The 12,241-nt window shown below is 38.6% G+C and overlaps 1 protein-coding gene and 1 long non-coding RNA gene across 12 annotated transcripts in view; one reads left to right on the top strand and one right to left on the bottom strand.

Annotated features, from left to right (window-relative positions):
- ZNF280D (zinc finger protein 280D) overlaps window positions 1-12,241 on the top strand; it is a 296,039-nt gene that overhangs the window by 157,621 nt on the left and 126,177 nt on the right. For 2 of the 8 annotated variants that reach the window (XM_037020975.2, XM_037020970.2), the window contains exon 1: window positions 11,427-11,617. The exons of 2 other annotated variants lie outside the window; for them this stretch is intronic. The gene's annotated coding sequence lies outside the window, so the exon portion shown is untranslated. Of the gene's footprint in view, window positions 1-11,416; window positions 11,618-12,241 lie in introns of those variants that run through there. 4 more of the 8 variants (XM_037020977.2, XM_037020978.2, XM_037020976.2 and 1 more) reach the window with 4 other exon arrangements.
- The window catches only part of LOC108407909 (uncharacterized), a 120,333-nt gene that overhangs the window by 106,658 nt on the left and 1,434 nt on the right, over window positions 1-12,241 (bottom strand). The window lies entirely within an intron of this gene.

Here is a 12,241-nt window from a genome sequence, read left to right as displayed (position 1 = left end):
GGGCTATTCCACTTTAAAAATACTGCTTCCTTTTGCTATGAAAATTAGAAGCTTCACTCATATGCTGTTTACCAGATATGTCATTTAAAATGCCATTTTCATACTTGATAAATTACAGTTCTAGCCATGTTGGACCAGTATTATATTTAAAAAGCAGGGAAGCTTCAGGTAAGCTCCTCCATAATAAAAAATTAATAATACTTATATTTTGATGCTCTATGGATATCTTAAAAAAAGAATTTTTCAGTGACAAAGTGTGATGGTGGTCTTTAACATTTTCTAGACCAAAATTACTGCTGTCATGCTTTATGGCATGGAACTCTAGAACATTAGCTACCCATTTGTCAGTAGTCAGAGGAGACACAAATTACTTTCTGAAGAAAATTTCATCATTATTCCTAATTGTTTTTTTTTTTTTTTGCACAACTCTAAGTACCAGGTGGAGTGATTTTCTGTACAAGCCACTTTTTGCATGCAGAAAATGTCAATGCTACCCCCCAGCTCTACTGATTATTAAAACATAAGGCTCGGTACTTAATTAGTGACAACCAATAGCTGTATTCTAGGTATATCTTAAGTGGTTCATCTCAAATTCAGAGAAGTTCACTATTTTCTTTAAAGCTCAGATGAAAGAAACACTAAGGAAGACTACCTAAAAGATTTGTAATTCATCCATTTCTCTGGATACACTGAACTCTACTTCTGGATTAAGGCATACTAAACAGAATCATGCCTATCATGACCCAATGGAAAAATTATTTTCTAGTTTGAATTCAAGTGTAGAAAGCATCTTTTCTTTCCTGAGAAATTGGTTTGCTTTTTGTGTAAGACAATATGAAATATGAAACTTTTCTAATCTTCCTTCCATTTTGACTCATTAGAAAATTTTTAATTTATTTGATTTTGCCATATTGTTTGTATCTTTAAGTACTTTCTTTTTGAAACAAAACATTTTATAGATACATTTGAAACACTAAATATCTAAATATTTATGTACTTAACATCAGAGCACCTAAATATATAAAGCAAATACTAACAGAATTAAATGGAGAAATAAACAGCAACACAGTAACAGTTGAGGACTATAATTCTCAACAACACATGATCAGACAGTCAATAAGGAACAACAATGTAGACCAAATGACCTAAAAGACCCATACAGAATATTGAGAATAATACATTCTTCTCAAGAGCACAGAAATCATTCTCCAGGCTATATCATATGTTAGTCCACAGAACACTTGCAAATTTAAGATTGAAATCATACTGTGTAATTTTTCTGCCCACAATAGTATGAAACTAGAGACCAAACAGGAGGAAAGCTGGAAAATTTACAAATACATAGAAGTTAAACAACACACTCCTTATCAACCAAAGGATCACAGAAGAAACCAAAAGGAAAATTAAAAAATACCTTGTGACAAACAAAAATGGAAATACAACAAACCAAAATGTACAGCAGAAGTAGTTGTGTTTTTTTTTGAGTTTGTTGGTAGTGTATAGAAACAGAACTGATTTTTTTTATATCATTAATGTACAATTACTTGCACAACATTATGGTTATTAGACTCCCCCCATTATCAAGTCCCCCCCACATTCCCCATTACAGTCACTGTCCATCAGTGTAGTAAGATGCTATAGAATCACTACTTGTCTTCTCTGTATATACTGCCTTTCCCATGTCCCTCCCTCACATTATGGTAATACAGCAGAAGTAATTTTAACAGGGAAGAAGTTTATAATGATAAATGTATACATAAAGAAAAAAGAAGGTTCTCAGACACCGTAATTTTACACCTCAGGGAACTAGAAAAAGAACAAATTCCAAAGTTAGCAGAAGGGAGGAAATAATGAAGGTTAGAACAAAAGTAAGTATAATAGAGAACAGAAAAACAATAAAAAAAATTAGCAAAATTCAGAGTTGGTTCTTTAAAAAGATAAACAAAATTAACAAACCTTTAGCTACATCAACCAAGTAAAAAAAGAAATGACCCAAAGACAAATTAATAAATGAAAAAAGATACAACAGATACCAAACTACAAAGAATCATAAAAGACTATGAGTAATTATATGCCAACAGGTTAGGAAGCCTAGAAGAAATGAATAAATTACTAGAAACACACAAACTACCAAAACTCATCCTGAAGAAATAGAAAATCTGAACAGACAAATGAAGAATAAGGGGACTGAATCAGAAGTGAAGAACCTCTCAAAAAAGAAAATCCCACAGTCAGATGGTTTTACTGGTGAATTTTACCAAACATTTAAAGAAGTAATGCCAATCCTCAAACATGTCCAAAAAAGTGAAGAGGTGAGAACACTCCCTGACTCATTTCACAAGGCCAGCATTACTCTGATATCAAAGCCAGGTAAGAAAACTATAAAGAAGGAAACTATAGGATAATACCCCTGATGAAAAAGATGTAAAAATTCTCAACCCAATACTAGCAAAACAAATTCAACAGTACATTAAAAGAATATTAAAAGGATCATACAAGAGGACCAAGTGGGATTTGTCCCTGGGATGCTAGGATCATTCAACATATGTAAATCAATAATGTGATATATATTAATAGAATAAAGAATAAAAATCATATCATTTTAGTAGATGCAGAAAAACTTTAAAAATTCAACATCTATTCATGATAAAATATCAAGAAAGTGGATATAGAAGGATATAATATACATCATAATAAATACCATATTTGACAAGTCTACAGCTCACATGAGTGGTGAAAGACTGAAAGCTTTTCTTCTAAGATCAGGAATAAGACAAAGGTGCTACTTTCACCACTCCTGTTCAACAAAGTACTAGTAGTACTAGCCATAGCAATCAGGCAAGATAAAGAAATAAAGGACATCCTAATTGGAGAGAAGTAAAATTATCTCTGTGCATGACATGATTTTATATATAGAAAATCCCAAAGACCTCATGAAAAAATTTACATCTAACCAATAAATTCAATAAAGTTGCAGGATACAAAACCAAGATATAAAAATCAGTAGTATTTCTAGATACTAACAATGAAGTATCTAAAAAAAGAAATACAAAAAGCAATCAAATTTACAATGGCATAAAAAAACAATAAAATACTTAGGAATAAATTTAATCAAGAAGATGAAAGATCTGTACACTAAAAAATATAAGACCCTGATGAAAGAAATATAAGAAGACATGAGTAAATGGAAATATATCCCATGTTCATGGATTGGAAAAATATTTTTTAAAGGTCCATACTGCCTAAAGCAATCTACAGATTCAATGTAATCCCTATCAAAATACCAATGGCATTTTTCACAGAACTAGAACAAATAATCCTAAAATTTATATGGAGCCAAAAAAGGTCCTGAACAGCCAAATCAATCCTGAGAAAGAACAAAGCTGGAGGCATCATGCTACCTGATTACAAATTATATTTTAAAGCTGAAGTAATCTTAACAGTATGGTACTGGCATAAAAACAGACACATAGACAATCGAACAGGATTAAAAGCCCAGAAATAAACCCATACAAATACAGTCAATTAATATTTGACAAGGGCACCAATAATACTCCATGGAGCAAAGATAGTGTCTCCAATAAATGGTTCTGGGAAAATGGATAATATGCACATGCAAAAAACTAGACCTCTATCTTACATCAATCACAGAAATGAACTCAAAATGGATTAAATGCTTGAATTTAAGACATGAATCCATAAGACTCCTAGAAGAAACATAGGGAAAAAGGCCCTGGACAATGGTCTTGGAGATGTTTTTTTTTTTTTTGGATATAACAACTAAAACAAGCCACAAAAGAAAAATATACAAATAGAACAATATGAAACTAAAAAGCTTCTGCATAGCAAAAAAATGGTCAACAAAATGAAAACAACCTGTAGAAGGAGAAAAAATATTTGCAATCCACATATCTGATGAGAGATTAATATCTGAAATATATAAGGAACTCATACAACTTAATAGCAAAAAAAAACAAAAACAAAAAATCCCAAATAATCCAATTAGAACATTAGGACAAAAGGAACTCAATAGACATTTTTTCCAAAGAAGTTTTTGAAATGGCCTAAAAGTAAATGTAAAGGTGCTCAACATCACTCTTAGGGAAATACAAATGAAAACCCCAATGAGATACAATTCACACCTGTTAGGGTGGCTATTATAAGAAGAGGAAGCGATCACAAGTGCTGGTAAGGATGTGAAGAAAAGGGAACCTTTGTACACTGCTGGTGGGCATGTAAATTGGTACAGTAACTAGGGAAATAGTATGGAAGTTCCTCAAAAATTTAAAAATAGAACTACCATATGACCCAGCAATTCCACTTCTGGGTATCTATCTGAAGAAAATGAAAACACTTACAAGATACCTGCATCCCCATGTTCATTGAAGCATTGCTTATAAAGCTAAGATTTGGAAACAACCTAAGTATCCATTGATGGATGAATAGATAAATAAAATGTAATGTATATAATATATACACTAAATAAAATATAATGCAGTGTGTATATATACATATATTTTACACACTGCATTATATTTATAAACACATGCACATATACACAATGAAATAATACTCAGGCATAAAAAAAGAATCAAATCTTGACATTTGTGACAACATGGATGGAGCTTGAGGGCATTATGCTAAGTGAAATAAGTCAGACAGAGAAAGACAAATACTGTATGATCTCATTTGTGGAATCTAAGAAAGAAAGAAAAAACCAAGCTCATGGGTACAGAAAACAAATTGGTGGTTGTCAAAGGCAAAATTGGGGGGTCAGGTGGGCACAATGGGTAAATGGAGTCAAAGGCACTAACTTCCAGTTAGAAAAGAAATAAATCATAGGGAAGTAATGTACAACATGGTGACTAAGAGGGAGCAGGGAGGGTATTATATAAATTAGAGTTTTTAGATGTAAGCTATAGAAGCCTACTCTGGCTTATTTAAACAGAAAGGGAATTTATTAAGGAGGTTTTGGTTAGTAGACAAAGTCTTATAGGAGGCTTAAAATCAGTCTTAGGGACCATGCATCCAGGAACAATTTCCAAAATTACACTAGAACTAGGCTGGAGAGGACACTGTTGTTATTGCGAGTAGCATAGAAACTCCAGCTTGAACTGCCCACACCACTGTTGCTACACTACTGGCACTACGGCCTCTAGAAACTGGTTTTATGTGCCTTCTCTACTGCAACATGTTGTCAGAGTTTTGAGAGAAAAAAAAACATTTTTTCATGCCAATAGCTTCTAATTCACAATCTGGGGTACGTATTTCTGATTGGCAGATCTTGTATCATGTACACATTCTCTAACTACCAGAGAGGTCGGAAAGCAAATAGCTTCCATTTTCAGTTTCTGTAGAGGTGGGGGCCTCTGCCCCATGAGAATGGAGATCATTTCAAACATAGGTAGGGGACTTAAATGCGATGTCAAAAAAAGAATGAGATATTTCAATTATAAACATGCAGATGAAGGCAGAGATGTTAGGGAGGATTTTCCAGAGTAGGTAAAATTTCAAATTTAATCTAAAGAATAAATAGGAGTTAGAAAGTTGAAGAAAAGTAACATAAATAAGAAAACATGGTACATTTGAGGATCTGGAAATAGTTCAGCATGGCTCAACTGGAATGTATGGAAATGAATGTTTTGAAGTAGCAGTGGGAAAGAGCATTACGAGATTAGGTTGGTAAGAGAAATAGGGGATAGATCTTGAAAAGCCTTATATGTTATATTAATTGTTCAGATTGTGGTGTCAGAAATTATTTTAGGTATTTCGATAGAAAGGTATTTAATACAAAGAAATGCAATATTAGTGGAAAGCCTGGAGGAATAGAAATCAAGGGCTGCTATGATTTCATAGCTGAACTCCAGGATTCAGGAAGCTGCCATTTCTACCACTGATGTTGCCTTAATTGCCTCTCACATCTGTGGGGCTAGTGAATAGATACTAGAGCTCAGGCACTATAATAGCCTCTAACAGTCATATCTTAATAACCTTGCTTGCCAGGAGTAGCTACAATAACAGATGGCTTCTACTTCATTTCCATCTTCCAAATTCGGTGCAAATGTGCCAAATTGGCAGAACCTACTACATCTAGAACTCTAGTGGCAAGGCTGCTTGGGAATATAGTTTTTAGCTTTCCATAATCTCCAGTTAGAAGGAGAGTGGGATAGAAATTGAACTAGCATAGTATCTAGAACACCATGTTAAGAGCATGAGTTTTATCTCAAGGACTATGTAAAAATATGATGTCTTTTTAAAGCATGGATGTTACCTACTTACCTTTGCTTTTTAGAAAGGTGTTTTTATGACACTGGCAGGAATTAACTGCAGGAGTACACAACAGAAGATTTTCTCACTGAAGTGAGACAGAGTAGAGGAACTAGAAATAAAGAGTAAAGAAAGGTTTAGGAAGATGTAAGGAAGGTAGAATCTTCAGAACATGGTACAGGGTTGATTAGTTATGATGGCCAGAGAAGGAGAAGCTGAGGGTTACCTAGGTTTTAGGGTTGGACAATTAGAGAGATGGTGATAGAGTTCAACAGAATGGAACAGAAAAGGAAAAAGAGGGAGCATAGTGGATTAACTTTAAAAAATGTTGACTTTTTAGATACTGTGGGACATCCAAATAGGACTGTCAAGTATATGATATTTCTCAGCTGCTTTGGAGAAGGATATGCTTTGAAGATATAAATTCAGGAATCATGAGTATAGAGATAAAGTTCAATGTTGTAGGAAAATTCAGTAAAAATTTATTTGGGTAATTAACACTAGCTATTCGACAAATAACCCCCAAAACATGAAAATTTGTTTGCCATTCACTTTATAGTCTAGCATACATCGATGTGTTCAGTGGGGGAAGTGTTTCTATTCCATCAATCATTCAGAAAACTCAGATTACTTCTACTTAGCATCTATACTGTCTTCCAGGCTTCACAGTACTCTGGTGGATCTTCTGTACCTTGCCAAATGAAGAACAAAAATATTCTAGAAGAATGTTAAAAGGTTTTAGAGGCCAGGCTAGAAGTGATATTATACTACAGCTGTTCACACTATGTGTAGTAAAGGACCACTTTAGAAACTTTCCAACCTATTGCAGACTAACGCTTTTTAGAAGATAACAAAAATGTTGTGAGAATGTCAGATTTCTGTAAAAGTTTCTAAGTACTTTCATCTGCTATGCTTACCTTGTTATGGACCAGAAACAAACAAGTCATGGAACGACACTGGTCTCTGAGCACACTTTTAGTACCATTGGTGTAAATTGTCTCTGGTAACATTCCACTAACCTGCACTAGTTATATGCTGCCACTTGAATGTAAGAGGGATGGGAAATGTTCAGAGGAGGAAACTAAGTGATTGTTTCTGCCTCAATCTACCCTGCTGGTCACAAACACTATTTTAAGCTTTCTCACACCACACACACATGTGCTTACACACACACACACACACACAAAGTAACTATGTGAGGTTGATGGATTTGTTCATTAACCTGATTGTGGTAATCATTTCACAATGGATATGTATATCAAACATCACTTAAACACTTTTAAGTATATACAATTTTGTCAACCATACCTCAGTAAAGCTGGGGGGAAAATAACAGATGCTACTTTGAGGCTATCTGAAACAATAGTAACTAATCTGATCTCTTCCTAAGGACTGACTCATTTTGTTCAAATCCTACTGGGACTTTCTCGCTCAAAGCCTTTTATAATCATTTCTTTCTCTTTGAAATCTAGAAGTACTGTGTTTTTACAACACTACAAGGCCCCCAAATGATGGACTCTGTCTATTCATTTCTGTTTATAAACTGAATTATCTTGCTAGTCACATAAAATATCACCAACATCCACTATTAATATTGCTTTCTGAACTCTTCCCTTAGAGTTATGTACTTGTGCAAATTAAGGTATTGTAGGCAATGGTTTAGCCACTTGATATGAATCTTTAGTTATCCATCCTACTGTATTTCCTTATTCCCACAAGACTGTTATGCCAAACTAATGCCACATATTTTAGATTTTTTATTATAGTAGGCCACTATTTCTATTATCAATCAGGGTTAATGATTATAGCTATTATAACAAACAACTCTCAAATCTCAGTGTCATAACCCAGTAAAGTTTATGTTGCTCTAATTAATACAACTAGCATCAGTGTAGTGGATGTCTTCCATGCAATTATTAAGAAACCCAGGGTCCTTCCATCTAATGTTGCTGCCATGCCTTAGCTCCTCAGTTTTCTGTATCTATAAAATCACTGGAGGTTTTGAGATTCAGGCTCAGATTGGGTAATCACTGCTTCTGTCTATATTCCATTAGCCAGAAACAGTCACATGGCTCGATGTAGAAGTAAGGGAGCTAGGAAATGTGGTTTTCCTGAGTATGCAAGAGAAAAATAAGATGGTGAATATTTATTGTCTCCACCACAATTAGGATGCTTTCGTTTGCAGGTTAACAGAAAACCCAAATCAAATTGGCTTTGTCAGGGAGGAAAAACTTTACTATCTTAGGTTTAGTTTTTTGGGTGCCTGTGAATTAACCAAAGACAGGTTAGCAAGAAAAAAGAGATTTCAATCCCACACTATGTAGGACTGTTCATGTGACTCAAAGGGGTGGTTAGAATTTGGGACTTATATACCATTTTAATAGGTTAAGGGGAGGAGGAGAAGGGCATATATGTGAAAACAAATGAGTTCTTAGGAGAGTAGGGGAGAGAATATACTTGTGGAAAAAAACATGACTTTTAGGAAGGATAAATGAGCCCTTAGGAGAATAGATGGGAGATAGAGTAGTTTTGTAACAATGACTGTTTAGGTCTGGTGACAATTCTGTATCTTTGGTGATAAAAGTCAGTCTTCCTGGTTGTTCCCTCAGAGATTTATGACAGTTGAGTCATAATCTTCTCTTCATAAAAAGAAACCTCCTTTTGGGAGGGTCTGCCTATAGACAGATTAAGGATTTCAGACTCAAAAGCCTTTAGCTAAAAAAAGTTTTATGCCACAGTGGTTTATTCTGTATTCTTTCAGCTTAAAGAGAAAAGGGAGTTTATTGGCTCCTGTAACAGAGTAGTCTGGAGGTAGCAAGGAGTCAAGTTGGGTTTGATTTGGAAGCTTTTGATGCTTTCAGGAATTTACTTCTTTTTCCTATGATTGATTCACCTAACCCTTCCTCCTCCACATTCTCAGTTGGTTTTCCTTAGTAGTGGGATAAAAAAAGATTTAGCTTGTCCAGTATTCACATTCTAATGCCAGTGTCATATCACTCAGAGAAAGAATAAACCTCTCTTTTGCCCATAGTCAAAATTCTAGGCTTCACTCTGATTCATTTCTAAAACAAAAACCAGTTCAAAGGGAGTTGAGGGTAATTCTGACCGTTTTAGGCTAGTTGGACCATTCTTGGAGTTGACGGGGAGTTGAGGGGTAGAGTAAGAGTGGTGAGGTGGTGGTGGTGGTGGTGACTGCATCCAAAGTGCATGGGTGAACCCAATAGAATTATGGAATGGAAGCTGGGCAATCACCTATATTAGAGGAAAGCGTGGAACATAAGTGTTTAAGGAGAATGAATGCTGTAAGGATACTTTGAGAGTGTATAGAATGTAAAGAGGCAGAGAAAATATCAAGTCAGAGGAAGAGAAGCTCTTAAAAAATAATGGGAAGGTATGGACAGTAAGAGAACCAAGGGAGTTGTGTTGAAGAAGCCAACGGAGGATGGAGTAATCAAATAAAATTATTCACATTAATTTTTTTGTGTTGATTTCACATTCAGCAGGCATCCTTTGGAATTTGGCTTCTCAGGTAAATGTTCCATTTGAGTAAAATTGTGTCAACCAGAGTTTTCTGGCCTTCATGGCAGTTATGTTTTTCATGAAAAAGAAAAAAAGTAATTCTGGTTTCGACATCAGTCTCCAGTAGGTTTGGTTGGCATGAATCATACCCCTGCATTTAAATTAGCTCTGGCTACTCACAGCATTAAGTGTCTGTCCCTGCAACCTAAGGAGCAGACTCTAGAATACAGGGTGAAATATTAAGAAGTTCACTTTCATACTGTAATATGCTTTGCCAATTATTAGCAACTATATTGAAATATGTGAAAAGAATGCCCCCAAATTTTTGAACTTTCAGCTTTCCATGTTTGTTGTTTTGTTTATTCTGTCTTTTGCTATAAAGTCTATTTTCAGGGCCAGCAAGAGGGGAAAGCTGGGTAGGCTATCCTGGCTCAGTTGGGAAAAGAGTAGGTCATGGTTATCTGTAGATGTAACAGGTCTCTAGGAGTAATTCAAGTGCCCTTTAGGGAAGACTGCCTGGGAGTGGTCATCAACAAAGAAGGAACTGTAATAATAGACACCAGAGAAAAAGCTAGGGGCAGTCTGTATGAGAAAGAAAAACTAATTCAAGAGGGCAAGAATTAGTGAGACTCCGTGATTGAATTGTGTGTGCCGTGAGTGGTGTGTGTGTTAAGGAGCATGGGTAAAATTGCAACATTTCCACAATCTCTTGCCTGGCCTTAGTTCATCTCCATATCAATAAGTGTTTACAAGGGGTGGAGCGCAATCTATCTCCATATCAATAGGTAAGTATATAAGGGGGGGCAAGAGCATATCTGGACTGGAGAAGTTGGGTGGGGTCCCTTTTTCTGCAGCTGCGTTGTGAGAGGCACGGGCGAGCAGAAGTGGACGACTGCTTGTAAGAAATAAATGGGTTTCTCCCACTTTATTTCTCCCTTTCACTGATTTCGGTTTCAAAGGTATTTTGCTCCGGGGGTTTCTACCCCCCGGGAGTTACAAGGAGCTAAGAGGCAAGAGAGAGCTGGACCACTATTAACTGCTATTAGTCTTACAAAGACAACTGAAAGAGAAAACTTTCCTTACCAATCAGAAGAGAATGTTTAGGTATTTATGCAAGCAGTTTCTTGGCAAGTGTTCTTGTAAATGCATTGATCTTAACGTGTTTTCCCAAAGTTATTACCGGCATCTATGTGGCAGAGTTAAAGGAGAATTAAAGGAGATAAAAGCAAAATCCTATTTTTGAAACAAATTTGGCAAAATTGGCCAAATATTAAAAGAACCCGACTTTACTTCATTTTCTCATGTGGTTTATGCCTTCTTTTTCATGGCGCCTCTCCTCCAAGAATTTACTACTCCCAAGCCTGAGAAGAACTAGTTGTTAGGCACAGGGAGGACCTGGAACTCGCGTTTCCACGCTCTCAGGCTCCGTGCGGCCCCCCATTTCGGGACCGCTGCCCGGGGCTGGGCGGCGAACAGGCGGGCGCCGACAGCCGCACGGGACACGGCGCAGGCCCTCATGGCGGGGCGCCGCGGCCTTCGAGGGCCTGCGACGTGGCGCACATGCAGGCGCCCGCCTCCTGCGTCGGCGGAAAGAAAGGGAGGCTGGCCGCGCGGAGGCTGACCCGGAGCCTACCCATGAGGCAGCGCGCCGGCTCCACGAGAACCCCTCACCCCCCTTCCCGCGGCTCAACTGCCAACTCCGCAATGGGAGCTGCCGCCGCCGCCGCCGCCGCCGCCGTCGCCGCCGTGTAGTGTTTGGTGCTCCTCCTTTTCCTCCTCCTCTTTCTCCTCCTCCTCAGAGCCCCAGTCAGGCCGATCCGCTCCGCTCACGGTAAGCGCCCCCCGCCCCCGCCCGCCCCGCGCTGCAGCCGGCAGAGGCCCTCCCGCGCCGCCTGCGCCGCCTCACTCCGGGGCGCTGGACCGCGGGTGCTGAGGCCCGTGCGGTGTGCCGAGAGCGCCCAGGGCGCGGGGGAGGGGACCGGCTGCGCGGCGGCGGCCGAACCGCCATTTTGCGCCGGCCCCGGCGGGGGAGGGATGCCGGCGCGACGCGGCAGCCGGCTCGGTGCGGCAGGCCGGGGCCGCGCAGGCCGCCGCGGCCTCGGCCTGCGTCCGCCGCCGCCGCCGCCGCCGCCGCCGCCAGGGCCTGTGCGCCTGTTTGCCCTCAGCCTGGTTTTGGCTTTCCTTCCTGGAGGCTGCTTCCTTTGGTCCTCCGTAATTTTGTGCTGATGTTTGGCGGGGACCCATGCTTCTCTCACAAAAGCCCTCCCTCGAGTCTCTTCATTTGTAGACGGTGACCAAAAGGGGTTCCGAACTTTGAGGCACCCGGGACCCCAGGCCCTGGCTCCCCCGCGCAGGTGGCCTGGCCGCGCACACACCCTCCGCGTCAAAGGGGACCTCCCCGCCTGGCCGTAGAAGTCCCGTTATTGTCCACGGGGAAGAGGCTATGAGAAGAAAC

The sequence above is a fragment of the Manis javanica genome, chromosome 8 (genome assembly GCF_040802235.1).
Source record: "Manis javanica isolate MJ-LG chromosome 8, MJ_LKY, whole genome shotgun sequence".
Taxonomy (NCBI): Eukaryota; Metazoa; Chordata; class Mammalia; order Pholidota; family Manidae; genus Manis; species Manis javanica.
The sequence above is the reverse complement of the archived record's forward strand: the minus strand, read 5'-3'. Positions and strand labels throughout refer to the sequence as shown.